This window comes from Notolepis coatsorum, assembly GCF_963971535.1.
Source record: "Notolepis coatsorum genome assembly, chromosome: 1".
Classification (NCBI taxonomy): Eukaryota; Metazoa; Chordata; class Actinopteri; order Aulopiformes; family Paralepididae; genus Notolepis; species Notolepis coatsorum.
This window is the reverse complement of record NC_140165.1, coordinates 230,810,360-230,833,164: the sequence shown is the minus strand read 5'-3', so window position 1 is coordinate 230,833,164 and position 22,805 is coordinate 230,810,360.

Sequence of the window (22,805 nt, the reverse complement as noted above, 5' to 3'; positions counted from 1 at the left end):
AAAAAAATATTTCTTTAAGCCATTTTGAAGGGACGGTTTATGGTCTCAATTCACAATGAGAATGGACAGATAGCAATACTATAAAGTATAGATTTACAAACAGCCCCACGTCTGTTTACATTTCCCGGTCCTCTTGAGATTAATTAGACTCATCCCAGTGGCCGCGAAAGTGTTAACAATTGTGTGTATTGAGCCATACTGTATTGTACCCATTCTGCAATCTGTTAAATAAAGTTTTCATTCATTCATTCAGCCATCGAAACAATCAGTGTGGTAACGTTATCATTACATCCAAGAATGAAACACGGCTAGCTAGGCAGTTGGTAGTCATAGTCTTGTCTTATAAAATAAATAAACAATCAGCAATGTCTCGCTTGATGAATGGCCAGCAGTAGCCTAACAGTACTGCTGCTCCTTAAAAAAAGTGTTTGATTGAAAATTGTATTAACAGATTGCAGAATGGGTAAAATACAGTACGGCTCAATACAAACAATTGTTAAGGGGATGCAGACCAGAAAAATACCTTTGTCTTGTTTACATCAGGGTCCCCCATTTTCAATTCATCATGACACTTATGACATACATGCTATACAGTACTGTTTTATCAAGACATTTATGACATACAAGTATACAGTACTGTATAAGAGACAGATCATAAGAAACAGAAATATATACATTCGAAGGGGAAGAAACTGTACATTGGAGGGGGTTGGGTGGGGGGGGGGGGGGTTGGACATTTACAGGGGCCAGTTTTTAATTGCAGCCACCCGTAGGTGCTCTTGAAGGAGGGTAGGGATTCACATTATTTTACGGCTGTGGGTACTAAGCCATCCTAGGTTGTCAAAATGGGCAGGGGTAGGGTCAAGCAGTAGTCTGACCAGTTCGTTTTGTGTTGTTTGTAGTCTTGTTTTCAGGGCCTTTGAGGTGCTTTGGTACCATGAGGTGCAAGCATAGTCGTATGTCAGGCGAGCGTTTTTTTACAGGCCGCACGTCAAATGACCACGTCGGACTGTATATACTCGAGAACTGACCAATCCAAACCAAAATTATTAGTCAGCCTTGTAGCAAACGAGTGTCCGCTTCCAATGATACCCCACGCGAGGGGGTGCGAATATACTGTAGGGAGTATAGGTGAAAGTTGACGAGCGAAAATTAGTTGTGACTCAATCTTCAGAACGCACTGAGGTGGATGGCCAGGGAGGATTTTGAAGCTTTTCTTTTTTGGTACATGGTTTACTAAAACCTTTCTCAAGCACAAAATTTGTTTACAGATTTTTTTTAAATGTTGACCTGTACTACATAAGACTTCAGGCTATGGAACCGCAGTGTTTTCCAGCTCATACCTTTATGGTGGAATAATGGAATCTGGAATCTGGCTACCACAAAAGAGAAATGTGAGTACACAAGTTCAACTCAAGTTCAAACATCTGTTACTCTATTTCATTAGCATTAGTAACTTCAGAATGTTATCTTTCAAAAGAGACCAGGCTCATGCATGTGCTATAAGTATAAAGTATAAAGCTAAGCTTTGCAAAAAAAAGTATGCAGTCCTCAAGTTCAAGTAAAAAAAAAATCACTTTTCTGCCCACCTGTTAACTCAATGGATGCCACGCAGTTTAGCATTGTTTGTACTTACCACGCCAAGCTCTAAGAGATAGGAATAAGTGGCAGTGTTTGCAGGGCTATAACTATATTCTATATTATAGCTATGGATACAATACTATGGCCCCTTTGACATCAGCTATCTATCGTTCAATATGTGAAAAAGAAATAATTTTTTCATCGATACATTCCCGTTTTATACTGTGGTGAATATGAGTATAGTATATGAGTTATCCTGTCTAATCCCAGAAAACTACGCTATGCAGCAATACGTGCATTTCACTAAAAGCGTTGCCGTTTCGCGCCTGTACACGCTACTATTTCTAAATCAAATCTATATTATCGGTATTAAGTTTCATCATGAATCGTTTTTTGATGCTTTGATCGTCACCAACGGCATACGTTGTGGAGTAACGTTACACACATATGTTGTGATCGAGGTGAAGTCATGGTTGGATCACAGCAGATTGATATCATATAGGCCTTACCTTCACTAGGATGTACCCCAAAAAGAATATTCCAATTATCTGATTGCGAGTCCCAGTATTGGTGTCGATCGTGTCGCCAACATAATCAGCCACACATCATGCATCGGGAGCTTTTGATGCTTCTCAATCCGATCGGAACAACCGCTCCACTTGCCCGACAAAGAAAAGTCAGACCGGAGACGCACAGGCCAAGATATTGTTTCAAAGGGTGCTCGATACTGCCACCTGGGTGGATGAGGCCGGTATTGCACTTTGGCATTCTCAGGATGATTCCCCATGTTAACCCTGAGTCTGTGTGCCTGTAATGAATGGAAATATCGAATAAAAGAAATAACAATGAAAACCCGACTCAGGTTTTCGGGGGTCCTGGCGCTCAACGCATGGCGAGATAACCCGACTATCATCGGGTCTGGCGCTGATTGAGTTGAGGTTAACAACTATTTTAATATTTGAAAATTGATGCCCATCCCTAATTCATAGCAACATGAGCTGCATCAATCTGTGTTTCCCACCCAACACATGCAGCTTTAACTGGTTGTATTGAAAAGTAACAGGAGATTTACTGTACACTCACTGTGTGTCTTTGAGCATTTGGAAAAGCGCTATATAAATCTGATGTATTATTATTATTATTATTATTATTTCTGTGGGAACACTATTTGAAATCCCCAGTTGGCACTAGCGATCTCTGAAACCAATTTATTCAGAGATGAATTTTGACGCTCCCTCACATTTTTCTTCTTATTGTTGTCTTCAATCCACTGAAGTGTATTTGATAGTGTTCCTCCCAGATGCCTTTATTAGTGAGACGGTAAGGCCTTTGAAACAGAATTTAGACAGACACTCCATAGCATCACTGGAAACGATTTAAAGAACTGTCAAACTGAGAACAAGATATGCCGAAAAATAATGACCAGCTTGCCATATAATTCGCTGTTCACGTTTGTGAGCCCAAGAAGATAAAATCTCCTCTAGAGCCCTCAACAGTCCAAACCTTCCATGTTCAAATGAGCATATCTGCTGATCCATTAGCCTTACAGTCACACAATTTGCTGTGAATATCCATGACCCCTGGAGGGAGAAACCTGTTGATTTTGGTGAGACTGAGACCTTTCCTCTAGAAAGAACAATGCATGTTCTGGGTGTGGGAGGAAACCCATGTGAACATTGGGAAAACAGGCAAACTCCACACAGAAAGGCCCTCCCCAGTGGGATTTGAACCCAGAACCCTTCTTGTTATGAGGCAGCAGTGCTAATCACTGCACCACCGTGCTCCACCATGTGGATTTATATCCAGGATCTATTGAAACTGGCAATATCTCTGCCACTAAAGAGACACTAATAAACTGAACAAGCTGGTGAGGAAGGCTAGTGGGAGTCAAAATGGAGAGTCTGGAGGCGAGAAAGAAGCTGGACGCTATCCTGGAAAACCCCTCCCATTCCCTCTAGCTAGCTAAAATGAGAATGTTTAGCCATCGACACATCATTCATCATTCATTCAGCACCTTAGATCTTATTTGTATAGCTATATATATTAGGTTAGCTATATATATTTGTACATGGGGTACATGACTTAGAATCTGTATATTACATATGCACATTGTGTTATTATTATGGATAGCGTATACATGTCTCTTTATCTATTATCGACTTCACCTTTTATTCTTATATTTTTTACTTTATTTATTTTACCCTGCCTGTACTGTACCTCCCCTCCGCTGTTATGAGCCCTGAATTTCCCCAAGCGCATTAATAAAGATACATCTTATCTTATCTACTGTCATCTACAAAGTGGGGAAATTGTTTGGCCTTGGCAGAGATCTACACTCTAGTGCATTCTTCTTGTTAGAAGATTTATTGAAATGGTCCAACTCAATGGCGAGTATGTCTGCTTCCTAGATGCTAGTGAGTGAAAATAACAAATGTATCGTTTGAATGGAGATGTCAACATCAAGAGAGCAGCCAACCTCTCTGTTGAGGTTTTGACAAGTTGGACTACATCAAAACAAATAGGTGGCCCACATACAGTATTATGTTTTTGTAATATTGAATGCGTCATAGCATTAAATTACATGACATATCATCGCCCGGGGGATCTTAATTAAGGACCATACCAGTCTAATTTTTACTTCTCACCATTACCAAAGATTGTCCCTGTCTTTAACCAATGTTGTGTTCATAGGTGTATAGAGTCTCCGTACCTTTCACACTGCCATTGATGTTGAAAAGGGTAAAGAATATGCTCCATGAAACTTGAAAGTCGCTCGGCATAGGCCATTTACCCATGTGTGAAACCCTCTCATCCGTGGCTACCGACAAATTATTTATATATTATGATTTAATGGTTTATAACTAGGGATGTTCGATATTGGCTTTTTTACCGATATCCGATATTGTCCAACTCTTAATTTCCGATACCGATATCAACAGATACCGATATATGCATGGCAGCGAGGACTCTCATTGGTGAAGCGTAATTGGTCACGCTGCCTTCACCATTTCCTGCCTTTCGCTGAGCAGGCGCCTAGACCTGACCTGTAGGCATCGCTGTCCACAACGCCAGATTACCACCCACGACTTCCCTCCCCCTAACTCAGCCAAACGAGTTAGTATGACGACCAGCCCAAGCCGCAGGGCAATGCTGACTCCGGGAGTCGAGACCGCAGCCTCTTGCATTGGTGACGAGTGCAATCTCCTCTACGCCACCCGACCCCCTACATTATGCATACTTTTGACAATAAATTACTTGCTTGCCTGGGTAAATAAAGGTTAAATAAATGTAAAAAAATTTAAATATATATATATATATTTTAACAATAGTCTACCGATAATTTCCGATATTACATTTTAATGCCAATATCGGTAGGCCGATAATATCTGACATCCCTATTTATAACTGATTCTGGATTTTTACTTTGAACGCTATCGGTAAGAATTAGTTGTTGGCTAGCTCACCTGTTAGCCACCGGCTAGCGTTAACCATATCAGCCGAGAAAGGCTGCACTGCTGTTTTACTAGCTTGGGATTGGTTTATTGTGCCATATATTTGGCCTTGTTTTGTCCTTTGTACGGACTACCACAATCTTTCAATTTTTTTGTATATGGACTATTCTATGCCACATTGTTTGGAGCCCTGGAGGCCAACCAGGAGACTCATAGACCACATACTGTAGGTGACCCCCCCCCCCCCCCCTGTTCCCCCAGCATTCAACATCAACCCCTGGAAGTGACCAACAGATACAACAGGACTTCCCTCAGCTGACTGGCTATATCATCGCTCCACTTCCCTCTTCCCAGTGTCGCCTGAAGCCCTATCTTCCCATCATCAAGGTCCCCCTCCGGGTACTGACATGCCTTGAGGCTTCAGTGGCTTCTGCTCCTGCTGCTGCGGTTGCTGATCGGGGCCCTGCTGTCACCCCTGTTGCTGCTGCTGTGGGTAATGGCTGCCATCGCTGTTCCTACTGATCTCCAGGTGCAGTGGATGTTGCCAGTCATACTGCTGCATGTGGAGCTGATCACAGCTGCAGGTGTGGTGCTGTGGCTGTTGATGGTGCAGGCGTAAGGTGGCTGGAGATGAATGGAGTGGCCCTGTTAAACATCATAGAGTGGTTGTCTGGTAATCTGAAGGTTCCCGCTTCGTTTCTGGCTTCTCCCAGCAGCGTGTCGAAGTGTCCTTGAGAAAGACACTTAACCCCTAACGGCTCCCGATGAGCAGGTTGGCATATTGCATGGTTGCCTCCACCGTCCATGTGCGAATGTGCGAGTGAATGGGTGAATGTGAGGCATAAGTTGTAAAGTGCTTTGGATAAAAGCACTATAAATGCAGTCCATTTACCATTTATGAAGAATCTGAGTGTTTGAAGAGGGACTTCTGTGTTTTCTTTGAGACTCTCAAAAACACAGGAGAGACATGTGTTATTTCAGCCCCACTGCCCTGCTCTAGTTCTTATGGGGACATGAGAATCAGCGATCTTCACCAGCTACATCTCTGGCTAAAAGGTCTCTGTATGTTCCCAGGCATTCCATATATTGACAACTTTCACCTGTTTTATGATGATTATTTATGATTTGATGGCTATATTTGTTTAAATGGGATGGGATTAATTTAAACACCAAAGGGTCAGAATTACTCTCATCTAACATACTGCAAACATTACACTCACTCATGTGGAAGTCTGTCAACTGCATGTCCTCTATACTAACACTGTTATATAAATCTGGTCCAAGCCTGTCAACTGCATGTCCTCTATGCTAACAGGGTGATATAAATCTGGTCCAAGCCTGTCAACTGCATGTCCTCTATGCTAATAGGGTGATATAAATCTGGTCCAAGCCTGTCAACTGCATGTCCTCTATGCTAACACAGTGATATAAATTAGGTTACTGTTCCTAACTTAATTTCAATCCCCCTGTGACTACTCCCGTCATACCACTTAACCCGGCTGCTTTTAAAAATAGAAATGGTTTAGGAATAATTCATCTGAGCATTAGTAGCATACTCCAGAGAAACTGGATAATATTAATATTTTAGTTCACCAGACTGATCCTGATCGGCTGATTTTAAGAATTGTGGCTCACAAAACATAATTAGTGATATAGACGTTGCCTTAATGGACTACGATACATTAGACCTAAACAACTAACGAAACATTTCTAATTTACCCTGTTTAGCAAAGGTCATGGAGCTGGAACAACCAGCTCAAGCCATTCCTTTCAATTTATTCAGTTTTAGAGCAAATCACAGTACTATTTCAGCTGTCACTTTAGTCAATAATGATTTAGTAACTGGATTAGATCATATTAAACACTGAGCTGCCTTCTTTGTTGACCTGTCTAAAGCATTTGACACAGTTGACCATCATCTGCTCTTGCAAAAACCAGGCAGGTAATATTGGTCTTGATAGAGTGGCTCATGATTGGTTCCATGACTATTTTTTGTATAGGAGGTGTCAGTGTGTGAAAACGAGTTTTTGCAGATAACAAAGGGTGTATACATTTTGGGCCCAGTCCTCTTCACTATTTATATAAACAAGTCTCTACATTGAATGGCTGTCAAGCCCATTTGTATGCGGATAATATTGTAATTTATAGTATTGCTGACTCTGTTCAGCTAGCAATGAATAACCTCCAACATTCTTTTGATGCTCTGCAGGAAGCTCTCATTAAGCTTAGACTGGTGCTGAATTCTAGTCAAATGTAATTGATGCAATTTTCTAGATCCATAAACATATATTATAATTGCTTACATACTGTATATCTACTCTAAATGGATGCTCTATTCAGAGAGTCACTGAATATGAATATATTGGCAGTTGGCTTGATGTACTCACTAAAAAAATCTCACTAGCAATCTGAAACAAAAAAATTATAATAATTAGAAATGTTTTCGTTTTCTAAGCAGATATATACTCTGAACTAAATACACAGGTCACAACATGTTTACAGGAATGTTTTAGAGTTGTATTTGGAGTGTATTTCATGACTACACTGGCACACCTACATCCAGTTAATGACGCTAAGATAGGCTAACGGTGCGGCTGTTCCCTAAGCCTAATGCGTGCACAAAGAAGAAAAGGGTATACATCTGCTTGTCCATCTCCAGATATATGGCAAATAAGCTAATTTCCCCAAAAGTTGGTGTAATTCCTTTAAGGTCCCATGAGTTCAGTCTTTGTTTGTCCTATGTTTTGATGCACCAGCTTCCTGGAATGATCTTCAACTCACACTAAAAATCAATACTCCGGAGGACTTCTGGTAATGGCCAGAGCTGATCACTTGCATCTTTTCAGCTGTGCTACAAGTTTGAAATATATCCTCAAATAGTTCACCCTTAACTCATTGAGCGCCAATCACGAGATATGTCGTTTCTGAGAGCCAGCGGTTGAGCGCCAAAAACAAGATATCTTGTTTTTAGTTCCTTTTTCCTTTTTCCTTCCTTTTTTCCTAAACACTTGCGTGGGCCTTCGTGAGTGTGGCTGGGACCTGCAATGGCAATTGAATCCCGACAGGTGGCAGTATCACCTACCTTATGAACTGCATGGGCTGAGAGTAACCAAATTACTAGGGATCCCAGCAGTGGCAGCAGTGGCATGGCAGCACTGAGCAAACTACAGCAATCTAACATTCGACAATGGCGATCGCCTAGAGCGAACTATTGGATATTATGAGGAAGACAAAAAAGATTATATGGATGATGATTATGGACGATAAGGTGCGTTTCCACCAGACTATGTTGGACTCAGCACTTCTGGTAAATCATAAAAATACTATAGTCAAACCGGCCGATGAGGAAACCTATTCGGCTCCGTGGTATAGTCTGGCCCGAGCAGATAGACGAAAAAGACAACGGATGAGGGCCACCTAACGTTATATGCAGGGCCGCCTCAGGGGGTGTGCGAGCGGTGCGGTCGCACAGGGCCTCGCGGGAAGGGGGGCCTCGCAAAAAAAAAAAAAAAAAAAAATTATATATTTTTTTGTTTTTTTTTATTATTTTTTTGCGAGGCCCCCCTTCCCGCGAGGCCCTTTTTCATCACAGACCTAAAATCTAGTTTTGCTTATATGCTTATATATTTCACATTAGACACGTTTGTAGAATGTGTCTGACTTGTTCCTGGGTCTGCAGTCCTGCAGACATACTCACTATTGGAGCTCAGCATCTGGGGTTCTGCAGCAGACATACTATTGGTTTCAACGAAGGGAGTGGTTTTACTTACATCATGTGTAGTAGTACGCCGGCGCCGCGTGAGTCAGCTGCGTTTGACTATTTCGCGCGTGCAGCTTTTGACTATGCTTAGTTATGCCAGCCAAGACGAAGAAAGAGGTCAGTCATTATCATCATTATCAGTCGGTCGGTCACCAAGGAACGTTGACGAAAGGCCTCTCGCTAGCGGGACAAATGGCCGGAGCCTTGTCATGGTATAGCCATGATGATGTCGGCTAGTAGCTAGCTTAGCTAAAGGCTAACTAGCGTTAGCTAACCTATTCAGAGGAGCGAGGCGAGGCGAGTGGATGTCTTTTCAAAAGAAGGAGAAGAGAACTTGTGAGCAGATAAATCTGTTAGGCAGCAATACGCCGAAAGGTGTCCAGTCTGCCGGAAAGTACTCGAAGAAGAAGAAGAAGAAATTACACCGTGGCGTGGGCCAAGAAAGTCTCCTTCCAACTTTATCATTGGCGCCGGCGTTGATACTGCGTTATGGTGAGTCAACCTATGATTATATACCCGCCGTGGACCTGACCTATCTCTCTTTCTCTCTCTCTGGAGCCAAACTGGTCGACTAGCTAATACTACTAGTAGCTAACGGTGTGTGCCAGGTGCCTGATTGAGCTAACTGTTAGCCAGTTAGCTGTTTAGCGTCAGCTGGGAACGTTCGTTTGATGCTATCAGTTAGCCTTGAGAATAGCAGGCCCTTTGACAGAAGATGTAGTCGGGCCTGCACCATGACAAGGCTCTGGCCATAGCTTCTTTTTGTCCCGCCAGCGAGAGGCCTTTCGTCAACGTGGAGACCTGTGTTGCGGCCTTTCGCCCTGCGTTCCTCGTGCAGGTAAGATTAATGAAAATGTCATGACATTACCCCACTCTTCCTTCCTTCCCCTCCCGAATGTTTTGTTAATAACGATGTTTTTTTCCAGGCAAAACATATGCTACTTCACAACATTTGGAGATACGACATGTGCTGTGTGTGAAAGTCTTGGTCGTTTGTGTAGCTTGGGTAGCGTTGGGCCGTTGGCCAAAGCTGTGTGTGTCACAGTACCTGGCTAGCCTATTTAGCTGATGTCGGCCATTGGCTCCTTGCTGCTTTGGTTTCTCTATAGACCCTCTTCTCTTTGGATTTAAGTGTTGATCTTTGTCCTTTTTGATCTCTCATACATGCTCTCTCTCTAACACACACACATGCTCTCTCTCTCTCTCTCTCTCTCTCTCTCTCTCTCTCTCTCTCTCTCTCTCTCTCTCTCATACATGCTCTCTCTCTAACACACATGCTCTCTCTCTCTCTCTCTCTTTCTAACACACACAGTCTGCCTATGGCGGCCTTTCTCGATGGCTAGGCTGTGCTCGCTGAGTCTGTATAGTCAAGGATCTTCAGTCACAGTGCTCAGGTATTCTGCCACTGTGTACTCTCTGTTTAGGGCCAAATAGCATTTCAATTTCTTTCTAATGTGTCTCTCTCTCTCTCTCTCTCTCTCTCTCTCTGTACACTGTATATTGACTGTAGAACGGGAGCTCTCTCTCGCTCTCTCTTTTGCTATATGTTGACTGTATCATGCCCCGCCTCGGGCAGCGCTATTATTTAAGAATATGTTGACTGTATGAAAAAAAAAAAAAAAATATATATATATATATATATATATATATTTTTTTTTTAACCTTTTGGGGGGGGGGGGGGGCTCGCGTTAAATCTCGCACAGGGCCTCGCATTTCTCCCAGGCGGCCCTGGTTATATGTATTGATCCTGTTCTGATTCAAGACACTTGGAGTGAGAGTGGAATACCTTCGGACAAAGGTAACGTCTATTTTACGTCTATTTTACCGAACCCCATCATAAAACATGCTTTTGTAATGATCGCAGCATCGGAAAACGACAAGCTGGCAGGGTACATGCATCCATGTTGTCGTGAAATTCTTTTTTAAATAAAAAAATGCCCTATCCATAGTTGCCGTGGGAAAAAATTAAATAAAAAATAAAATAAAATAAATGTCCCTACCTACCCATGGCCTTAACTGACAACCAACAGGAACCAAATAATTTATTTGGTTAGGCCCTAGAAAACCAGCCTGGATTATTGTGAAACGGGGCAATTTTTGGCGTGGTACTGTATAGGGCACAAACGAAGGTATGTCGAAATAAACTGTTTCGTCCCTGTTGGAGTATAAATAGTGCCTGTCAAATGAGCCATACTATTGTCTCCATAGCTATAATATAGAATATACGATGGGTCGGGCGGCTAAGTGGCGCAGTGGGCAAGGCGCTCGCCACTAACGCAGGAGATGCTGGGTTCGAGCCCAGCTCTCGGCGTTGCTTCCAGCTTGGCTGGTTGTTCATACTAATACAATTGGCAGTATTAGGGGGTGTGAAAGCCGGTGGGTGGGGATCGGACGTTGTCAGGCACGTGCACACATAGAGGCCAAGGGGTGCCTGAGCACCTGCCTTTTTGAGCCTCATCAAAAAAGTGCCCTTTTTGAAAAAAAAAAATAATAATTTTTTTTTTACCGTTACGCATATAGACTGCCCTTCCAACTGAAAAATGTCAGGATATAATCAAAATATTAGGTAAAGAGAGAGATGGCCCATATTCCATTGCAGTTTGCACGGCCTCCTCAGCGTGCCTCTCCGCGGACCTATATATTTTATGCATAGCGTGGGTGGTGATGATGATGATGATAGAAACCGCTGTTGAATGCTGGTATTACACTCATTGAGGGACACGAAGAAGTCAAGTCCGATGGGATTTGGGAATCTCAAATACAAATCGGGATTGGAATAAAAAATGCATTTATATTAAACAATACAGAATATACAGCACTTCTTGGGGTCTGTAGGGTAAGCACTTATTCCCTCCCCCCTGAACATTTATGGAGATGTATGGGCCTTTTAAGTCAGTGATAAAAGTGTCTTTCAAGGATAAGTGAGCTCCTGCACTGATTATTATAGTTCAATATTCAATATTTGATCACCAAAAAAACCCAAAAAGCATAAAAAGGGGGCTCGGTTTATATATACACACAAGTGTAGTGCCCTTTTCAGCCTTTGAGCACCTGCCCCTCTAAAGTCCTGTGCACGTCCCTGGACGTTGTGGACAGCGACTCCTACAGGTCGGTTGGTGCGCCTGTACAGCAGAATCAGGAAGTATCGGGGGCAGTGTGAGCCTCCCACGCGTTACTCCTCGCCACTGAGAGATCGTGCTGTGCAGGTGAAAAGATGCTACGGCTGCCTCCTCGTGTACCGGAGGGGACACGTGATGCAAGGCTTCGTCCACATTGCAGCCGACCAGTGGGAGGCATGGTCTAGCAACGTTCAAGACAGGGGAGGGAAGAATTGGATAATACGAAATTGGGATGGGAGAAAAATAGAAAAATGGGGAGAAAAAGTAGATACAAATAAAGAATATACAATGGGTCCGCAAACATCGTAAAAATTGTCACTAATGCTGGCACCAGGGAGTAAAGATGGAGAAACAGCGTGGCAATCAATGAGTTAATATTAATATACCAGGAAAGGCAGTAATAGTTAACTAGCTTACAAATTATACAATGGCAGCGAGGAAACATGGCACCAGAAAAACAGAAACAAGTGAAAGTATCGATGGTATTGTGATATAAATGAGCCCGAATAGTGAATGATGACGTCAGGAGCAGGCACTCAATCGTGTCATGATTGAACCCAGGTGTGACTGATTGCGGTCAGGAGGAGACGCTGAGACTATTCAAAAGCCAGTGGGACTCGGTATGGTATGGTATGGTATTTATTTTAGACAACAAAACATATACAGATCATTACATCACATATTTGCTTTTGTCAAGGAGAGGAACGAAAAGCCAATGACTTATTTACATCGTTGTCCTTGGAAGTCAAGGATGCTTGAAAACAACACATACAACTCATTACAGGAAATCATTCACAATTATTACATTTGCATAGCAATAATGGCACAACCCTTAATTAATACAAACATGTACATTTGTTGAAACATGTTAATCTAGCCGTGAGTCTGTGCGTCTCTGAGCACCCTGAGGGGAGGCGTTGGTGGGGTGGGAGGGAGGACAGAGAGAAATTCCGGCTTTGACTAATTACAGTTGCCATCAGCTAGGACCGGAGGGGGAGGTGTTTGGATATGACTACAGTTGCCGTCATAGGGGGTGGTGTTATGGCTTTGGTGATGAGATTTGGGGATCAGGGTCGCAGCACCTCGCTACATTTGGTACCAGCACCCTGTTAGGATTCCAGGGGGGGAGGGGTCGATCGTGGTTAGGTAGGACCACCGGCGACGAAGAAAAGACAGCGAGCGGGCACAGGTTCTGCATAGTGATAGGAGGGGAGGCTTATCCTCCTGGAGCTATACGAGGGACCGGGAAATAGAGGATGCTGCTGTATCTAGCTCCCATAAGGCTACACTCGAACGTTCTTGCGAATGCAAATCTGACTGCCAGGGTAAAAGCCACAACCTGGTGTACACACCGTCAACCGAGTCGTTTTGGACGGTGTCCAAAGAACAGACCCCCCGGGAGGGTCGCGCCGCGCGGGCGAGTTAAGTCCACTCACACAATTTTGTACTGCACATTTTATATTGTATTGTATATCGTGTACTTTATCCTGTGTTATATCGTGTCTCCTAATGTAACCGGCATATTAGCCTTTAGTTAATATTAGGGATGTCCGATATTATCGGCCTACCGATATCGGCATTAAAATGTGATATCGGAAAATATCGGTATTGTTGTTTTTTTTTTACATTTCCATCACCTTTATTTACCCAGGCAAGCAAGTAACAACAAATTCTGATTTTATTTATTGTCAAAAGTATGCATAATGTTGTGTTAATTCCACAACAAGATATATGTAATGTTAATTACCTGAAATTATAAAATTGTTTGGGGGGGGAAACCCTGCATATATCGGTATCGGTTGATATCGGTATCGGAAATTAACACTTTAATCGCCAAGGACGCCTTAACTCGTCATTCCCCGCCATGCTAATTCTGCCAATGACGCCGTAACACGTCATTGAGATCAATATTTCAAAAATCTGTGATCGCAATCATATTTCTCCCACGGAGACTTGAGATCTACTGTTGATCCCCTCTCAACTCTCCAACGGTTCAAGAGCGCCATCTGGTGGCCGATCGGCGGATCGCCCAAACCGGAAACGGAAACTGGTGCTCATCCTAATTCGGTCCGACCACTCGCTATATGTCCCGGGACTCGAGCTTGACACAATGGATAGCGACCCGTTAACAATAACTCGATAAACAACATGATTTGGACGTATATACTATTATACAACCTGGAGATGGATCGCATATTTCAACATCCCATAATAGGAATATTTTTGCTCCACGCTCATCGCCCAACGGCCCGAGGAGACTGGGGTATGTTTCAGCGTTTTTTTTACCGTGTTTGATACAAACTGCTCTAATGATCTTATCACCCACACTAGATGAATCATCTAACGTTGGCCACGGAATTATAAACGACCCCCCCCCCCCCCCATCCGGTCAACGCTCATTTGAAATTTTTTATCTCGCGCCGATCGCTATCAAACTGTATTTGATCATCAATATAATGCATTTAGGGCTATAAATCACGTTCTGCAGAATGCTGCAGAAAACGATAAAAACATATTTATACTTTAGACCGTATTTTAGTATGAATATGTGAATGAAAAAGTATAACGTTCCTACATCCTGAACGATAGATAATTGGCGTTGAATGGGCCATAGTAATGTCAATTTAGCAATACAATTTAAAAAGTTATAGCCCTGCAAAGAAGGGGAACTTCTCCATAGACAAATAGAACTGGCAGAGGATGGTATAAGGATGTACATAAGCGTGGCAAAGAAAGTGTTAAGTCTGTTTGGTTTTTTTCAGACCACACTCTTTAGATAAGGCTACTTGTGCTAACTGGGTCTGTATTGCTGTGCTTTATTCCTGGATTCCCTAAAAAAATAAATAGAAATGTATCCCGACTCCTTGTGTTTTGACTGACACACAGTGAGGGCTAACCCATCAAACTAGCGCCTAAAGTTAAGATCTCATTCAGGGAATGTAAACAACGCAGAAGAGCTGTGATGGCTAACTAACTAACTAACTAACTAACTAACTAACTAACTAACTAACTAACTAACTAACTAACTAACTAACTAACTAACTAACTAACTAACTAACTAACTAACTAACTAACCAACTAACCAACTAACCAACTAACTAACTAACTAACTAACTAACTGTTTGAGGCAGTAGATATGACAAAGTCAATGTGGATAGCAAGGAAATTCAAGAATTTAAAGTATAGTAATGTATTTAGTCAGAGTGTCATGGTACAGTAGCTTGGTGGCTTAAGGCACATGCCACATATACTTTATCACTTAATATCTAGCTTATGATCTTTGTTACATGGCATATCTCCCCTCTCTCCCAGCATCCCTAATGTCATTATCCACTGTGTGCTGTTATCTAATAAAGCAGAAATGCCTTCAAAATAATCCAAAAGGAAAATAAACATCAGCCACAGTTCTTTGGTGAAACTGCCCATAAGCCCTGTCTACTGTACTTATTCATATTATTTATTTATACAGATAAACCCAAGTTTAAAACATTTAGGCTTTTCTCCTATATATGTTTTACATGGATATATTGCCACTGTCTTATTGATATATGACAGAAATGTTCTGTGCCTTCTGGTATGGCTCATATCTATGTCATACGATATTATAATTCACTATTCAAATTTGACACTGTGAAAGATGACTTGTGCGATCATATATGTAAAATAATGATCACTGTGATGTATGATATTATGATCGTTTATGTTTCATGAATTTACAGTGTACTAAACCTGTTCAAACACATTGTAGTTTAAAAATAAATGCACGGTCATGGAAAGGTTCACTTAGGCTATAAGTCATGCATGCATGGCATTGTAAGCACCTGTGAGGCATACTGTAGTGTATATCACTGCTGTTGGATTAAAACCTTATCGTATACAGTACAAAAATCATACTATATATATATATATATATATATATATATTTATTTATTTATTTATCAAACCTCTCTACTTGTGAAGCTGCTGTATTATTGTAATCTGCTGAGGAGCCTGAGGCAGAGCAAAGAGTACAGGATTTAATCAGCGTGAAGATGACTCTTGCTCTTCAGTGTGTGATGAAGGTTCTCTCTCGGAACACAATCAGCGATGGTGGAGTGGAGAGTGGGTCGGCTTGTTCGCTTTGTGATGTCTTGAAAGCAGGGCTGCCCAGTCCGGGCCCCCGCAGGCCTCATTTGGCACTCTTGCAACTTTCTTTCTGACAGATTTAATAGGAACCCACTAAAGGGTTCCTAGGAGTAAAATGATGTGACGTTCTGTGTTTTCGTAGTATGTGAAACGTTTTCCCAAGAATTCTATCTAGAACTCTGTATAGTAAGTAAGTAAGTAAGTATTTATAAAGCACCTTTCATACATGTCATGTAGCTCAAAGTGCTGTACACAATTATAGGCATATATAACGATAAAAGCAATAAAGTCATAGTGATCAGTTAAGATCAATGTTAAAAAAATAAAAATAATAATAATAATAATAATAGTAACGTAAAAATGAAAATAACGTAAAAACAGTCATTTGCTTACCAGTTTGGGAGAACAGGTCCGCACAAACATTTCCGCTCAGTGGCAACCGGAAATGCACTAAACCAATGCACTTGTATGGTAGGTAGCAATGTTTAGGTCTTATAATGCTAGTGTAGTTACGTTTTTATCAGTGGTCATAGTTGGGTCCATAGTGCTTTACCAAGTCCCACGGATCCATCAGTGGCCGTGTATTGTGTGCGTATGTACCCGTTCGCTCATGTGGTCAGTGGCCAGAGTTGGGTCCACAGGACTTATCCAAGTCCCATGGACCCATCAGTGGCCGCGTCTTGTGGTAGAAAGAAAGAAAAAGAAAAACGCATAAAGAAAACAGTCTAAAGTTTGAAAGTTTGGGAGGTCCGCAAAAACACGCCTTCAGCTCAGAAGCTGAGGTGTGTCAAAAACTTTTGAAAAACTGGAGGCGTGTCTCCTATTGTACCCATCCTTCATCTAAGAAGTTTGAAAGTTTGGGAGGTCCGCAGAAACACGCCTTCAGCTCAGAAGCTGAGGCGTGTCAAAAACTTTTGAAAAACTGGAGGCGTGTCTCCTATTGTACCCATTCCTTCATCTAAAAAGTTTGAAAGTTTGGGAGGTCCGCAAAAACACGCCTTCAGCTCAGAAGCTGAGGTGTGTCAAAAACGTTTGAAAAACTGGAGGCGTGTCTCCTATTGTACCCATTCCTTCATCTAAAAAGTTTGAAAGTTTGGGAGGTCCGCAAAAACACTCCTTCAGCTCAGAAGCTGAGGCGTGTCAAAAACTTTTGAAAAACTGGAGGCGTGTCTCCTATGTACCCGTTCCTTCATCTAAAAAGTTGGGTCCACAAGGCTTATCCTAGCCTCATGGATCCATCAGGTTTTTCCAAGCCATAACTATTTGTAAGCTAGACTGTATAGGTACGTTTTTAATTTTCCTTTAAAAATGTGTATAGAGCTGGCGTTTCTGATGTGTGTTGGTAGTGTGTTCCATAGTTTTGGGGCATAGTTGGCAAATGCCATACTTCCTATCCTTTTTTGGTTTCTGGGCGTGTCTAGTAAACCTGTAGTGGATGACCGTAGCGTTCTTGAGGGCAGATAACTAACTAGGGAATTCGCTATGTATTTTGGGCCTTGCTCATTAAGAGCTTTATATGTTAGGAAAAGGACCTTAAAATCAATTCTATGAGTTATTGGAAGCCAGTGCAGAGTGGCCAGGACTGGAGTGATATGTTCTCTTCTCCTTGTATGAGTTAGTAATCGAGCTGCAGAGTTTTGGATAAGCTGAAGCTTCCCAATGGTTGCTTTGGGAAGACCAGTGAACAGTGCATTACAATAGTCAAGCCGACTTGATACAAAAGCATGAATAAGTTTCTCTGCATCCTTTTTATTTACGAAAGGTCTTACTTTCGCTATGTTTCTTAGGTGGAAGAATGACGTTTTCATGGCCTTATTTATATGAGACTTAAAGGTCAGGTCTGAGTCCAAGATGACACCTAGGCTTGTAACCTCAGTCTTTACATAGGATGACAGACTCCCCAGGTTTTTACAAAGCACTTCCCTTTTCGCTTTTGGGCCGATCAATAGGATTTCGGTCTTGCTTTCGTTTAATTTTAGGAAGTTATTGTTCATCCACTTGTTTATTGCTAACAGACAATTTGTAATGGACTGTATGGCTGTAGTGTTATTTGGTTCTGCGGAGATATATAGTTGTGTATCATCAGCATAACTATGGAAGCATACATTGTGGTCTCGAATGATGTCCCCGAGGGGCAGCATATATAGTGAGAAGAGTAATGGACCAAGGCAGCTTCCTTGTGCGACTCCAAAATTGCTGTTATGTTCCTCGGATACATTGTCTCCAAGCTTAACATAGAACCTTCTTCCCTTAATGTATGTTATGAGCCAATTTAGTACATGATCGGAAAAGCCAACCAGTCTTTCTAGACGACTGATCAAGATATTATGGTCAATCGTATCGAACGCTGCACTAAGGTCCAATAGGACAAGAATTGAGACTTTGCCAGCATCGGAGTTTAGCCTGAGGTCGCTAACTATTTTGGTAAGGGCAGTTTCAGTGCTGTGATTTGTTCTGAAACCTGATTGTAGTTCATCCATGATGTTATTATCTTTGAGAAAGGAGTTTATTTGTACTGAGACTATCTTTTCTAATATCTTGCTGATAAATGGAAGGTTCGATATTGGCCTATAGCTTTTTAGTTCGTTTACATCTAAGTTTGTTTTCTTTAGTAGTGGTTTTACTACAGCTGTTTTAAATGCATCTGGAAAAGTGCCTGTTTGAAGAGACATATTTATGATTTCAAGGACATGATTTGAGACACTATCAAACACCCGCTTGAGAAATGCTGTTGGTATAGGATCGAGGCAGGAGGTGGCGGAATTACACTCAGAGACAATCTTACAGAGGTCAGGTAATGTAATACATGTGAATTCCCCCATAGTTATCTCAGGTGGGGTTTCACTCATAGCCAGATCCATATCAGCGGTAATGCTTGCTCTAATCAATGATATTTTTTCATTAAAGAAAACTGCGAACTCTTCACATTTTGTGGCTGATTGCTGCGGTATATGGGGGGGTGGTATGTTAATCAGCCGGTCAATGGTGGAAAAAAGTACCCTCGAGTTACCCATATTTTCTGAGATCATTTTGGAAAAATATTCCTTTCTCGCAAGTTGTATTGCCTTATTGTATGCGCCCATGGCGTCTTTGTATAAATTAAAGTGAGCTGTGAGTTTGAGTTTCCTCCATTTTCGCTCGGCTATCCTACATTTTCTCTTGTTATCTTTAACATTGGTTTTATTTAGCCATGGAGAGATTCTATCAGTTTTTACCTTTTTAACCTTTAGAGGGGCAACAGTATCTAACACGGTTGACAAGGTGTTGTGGAAGTTTTGCACTTGCTGATTTAAGGAGGATTTACTGCATTGGTCGTATGATTTCATCATACTAGAGAATTTTGCTTCAGCTCTAGCGTCCAGAAGCCTTCTGTGAACTAGGAATTCGCTTCTGGTCTTATGTAATATTAGGCTTGTACCATAGAACACACAATAATGGTCAGAAATTGGAATTTGTTTTACTGATATATTCTCAATGTTTAGCCCTGTTGTTATTAGTAGGTCCAGAGTGTTGCCATGTTGGTGGGTGGCCTCGTGAACATGTTGCATCAGTCCAAAACTGTCCAGTAGGTTCAGAAACTCACAACCCCTGGGGTCATCCTTTTTGTTGATATGAATATTTAGATCTCCATTAAGAATGATTCTATCATACCTGGTAATGCAGATCGATATGAGTTCTGAAAATTCCTGTATGAAGAGTGGCGAGTACCTTGGTGGTCGATACAATGTCACACATATTACTGGCATTTCTGTTTTCAATACAATAGCAAGGTATTCAAATGATAAAAATGTTCCCAGGTCAATATCATTGCACACAAATTGAGTGGAGATGATTGCTGCTATTCCTCCTCCCCTCCCACTCTGTCTGTTTGATTGATAGAATTTAAAATTGGAAGGGCAGGTCTCAATCAGTGTTGCTACACCAGTGATATTGTCTAACCATGTCTCTACTAAAAACATACAATGTACACCATGTTTTACTATGAGTTCATTTATCAGAAATGATTTTTGTTTCAGCGCTCTAACGTTGAACAGTGCTAGTTTTAGCTGTACGGGTTCTGTAGTGGGGTGTGAGATAGTCTGTGGTTGAACACTGATATTGATAAGGTTAGATTTACATATGGGACGTGATAATGAGTAATTGATTAGTCTTTTGGTGATCAGAATCGGGATGACACTCAACGTGTTTTTTTGTAGTTTAGGCTGCTTCTGTATATAGTCTACAGAGCTAGATATGGTTGGTTGTCAGGCCAGTGATGCTATACTTTGTATGACGTTATGTATTAGCACATTTACCCCTGATATGTTTGGATGGATGCCATCGGGTCTGTAATGGTCTTTCCTGGACCAGAGCAGATCAAAGTTATTTATATAGCAAAGTCCTATAGTAGTACAGTGGGTCTGTAGCCATTTGTGCAACCAGAACAGACGGCTAAATCGCTCAGATCCACGACCCATGGATGGAATGGGGCCAGACACAATGCATATTTTACCCAGGCTTTCAATAGTGAGTATTAGTGATTCAAAGTCAGATTGGAGTTTAACGGATTGTCTAGCCATTACGTCATTTGCTCCGATATGAATAATAACGGTGTGGGCGGACGGATATCTCTCGATGATTTCGGGAGTACACTCCAGTAAGTCAGTAACTTTTAAACCGGAAAAACAATACGTAATGCCGTGTGGTATTTGCAAAAACCTGGTGATGGAATCTCCGATGAGTAGGATCTCTGGCTGTTCCTGGATGCATTCCCCGTCGTAGATGGCCAGGTTTCTATGGTGAAAAGCCGCAGGAGTAGCGTCTGTATTGCTGGCGGAGTTAGACGGTTGGTCGGGCAGCAGCGCCGTGAGGAGGGGCTCATTCACAGCGGCATTTCCATCGATGACACTCGCCGTTTGAATGATCATCCTGGTATGTGCTGCAGAGCACCGCAGACGAGGGCGTTTAAACTTTGGGGAGTCGGACCCATCGCGTGAGTCTGGGGAGCTTGGCGATGCGAGAGCAAACAGGGCAGAGCGCTTTCTGCTCCGGGGCGCAGATATACTTCCATGGTTGAGTTGTGAGCTGGAGAGGGCCGTCGTCCTGGTAGCTTCGCTTGGAGCCTGGCTAGTAGCTAGGCTAGTAGCTATCCTCGGATAGTCTTTGAGCAAAGCTACACTACTAGCAGCAGGAGACGGAAACGAAGGAGAGCCAAGGATGCTGGAATCACTACAAAGAGGATTGAATCGGTTTGATAGTTGAGGTGAATCAACGGGATCATAGAGAGGAAGGGAGAGCTTCCGTCGGCCCCTCACCACTGTCGCCCAGGAGGGACTGCTGGTGCAGCCTGCGTCCGCTTGTTCCATGCTAGCCAGCTTGGACATTAGCTCCGTTTGACGCTTGATAAGATCCACTACTAGTATCTCGATGTTCTTCAGTTCCGTTCGCATCTCTGCGACATCTGATGTTGGAGCCATTTCCTCGGGGGAGCTCAGCACTGTGAGTACTGTAGCGTGTAGCTGTAGCTATGGCAACAACAAGCGCCGATAGCTTTAGGTCACGTCCAGTAAGAAGTCACATAAAACCAATAAATCCAACAGTATAAACGATAAGAGCAAAAGTCACAGTGATCAGTTAAGATCACTGGTTAAAAGATGGTAAAAAGAAAGAAAACAGTCTAAAGTTTGAAAGTTTGGGAGGTCCGCAAAAACACGTCCGTTCAGTAGTAAGTAACCGGAGTGTAGTGGATCCAACCAACTAACACACAGGAATGCAGGAGGAGGAGTCTCGTGTATAGGCTTGGGTGACGAGTAGTAGGGTTGACACAGTGATGGGAGATTTCCCATAATTATTAAACTTATGACAACATTGGTATTACAGGTGACAGCGGACATTTTAGCAAATGATGCTCAATATCTGTAAAGCACTTATTTTGATCTTTAACGCTATGCGGCTACATTGATTCATCTGTCCGTCTACATCTGTTTTTAATTCATTTTCAATGATTAGTATCCATTTGTTGGACAGACGTTAGGTTCTAATTTCAAAATAAACCAACGGACAGTAATACCATCCATACATTTTCTATCTGTTCTTTGATGGATCAATGTAGCTGCAGCCTTATTTAGTGCATCACGCAAACACACTTTGGTTGGACTGATCCTCTGAGCTCCTCTCCAGTTGAGTTGCTGCAGGGTTTAAGTCCGAAAGATTTCTAAATCCTCCGCCATCGTTGTGTAACCTGTCGTGTCGCCTCTAGATCACTCTCTTTCCTTCATGTTAAATCTACTCTCAAGCTACTCTGTACTGTGACTCTGCTGCACACAGGGCCGTCTCGAGGGGCATGCGAGCAGTGCGGTCGCACAGGGCCTCGCGAGAAAAAATAAATACTTTTTTTTTTTTTTATTATATTTTTTTTTATAAAAATATCAATAAATAGAATGTTAACAATCACTTTCCATCACAGACCTAAAATCTAGTTTTGCTTACATGCTTATATATTTCACATTAGAGACATTTGTAGAATAGTGTTCCGGGCTCTGCAGCTCTGCAGATATACTATTGGTTTCATTCAATGACCCGTTTACTTTTTTGCAAAGCATCGTGGGAGGACTAACACTAGGGGGAGCTGGTTGGCATCGGTCTGGTAGTCGGTAGAGAGATGTGAAGAAGACTGGTATTATCCACGAGGGGAGGGGGTACAGGTACGGGGTCTATTCGGCGCTATCCACAGGAGTGAGTGGATGTCTTGGCCAAGAGTATCCTACTATTGAAAACCAAATGTGCAGC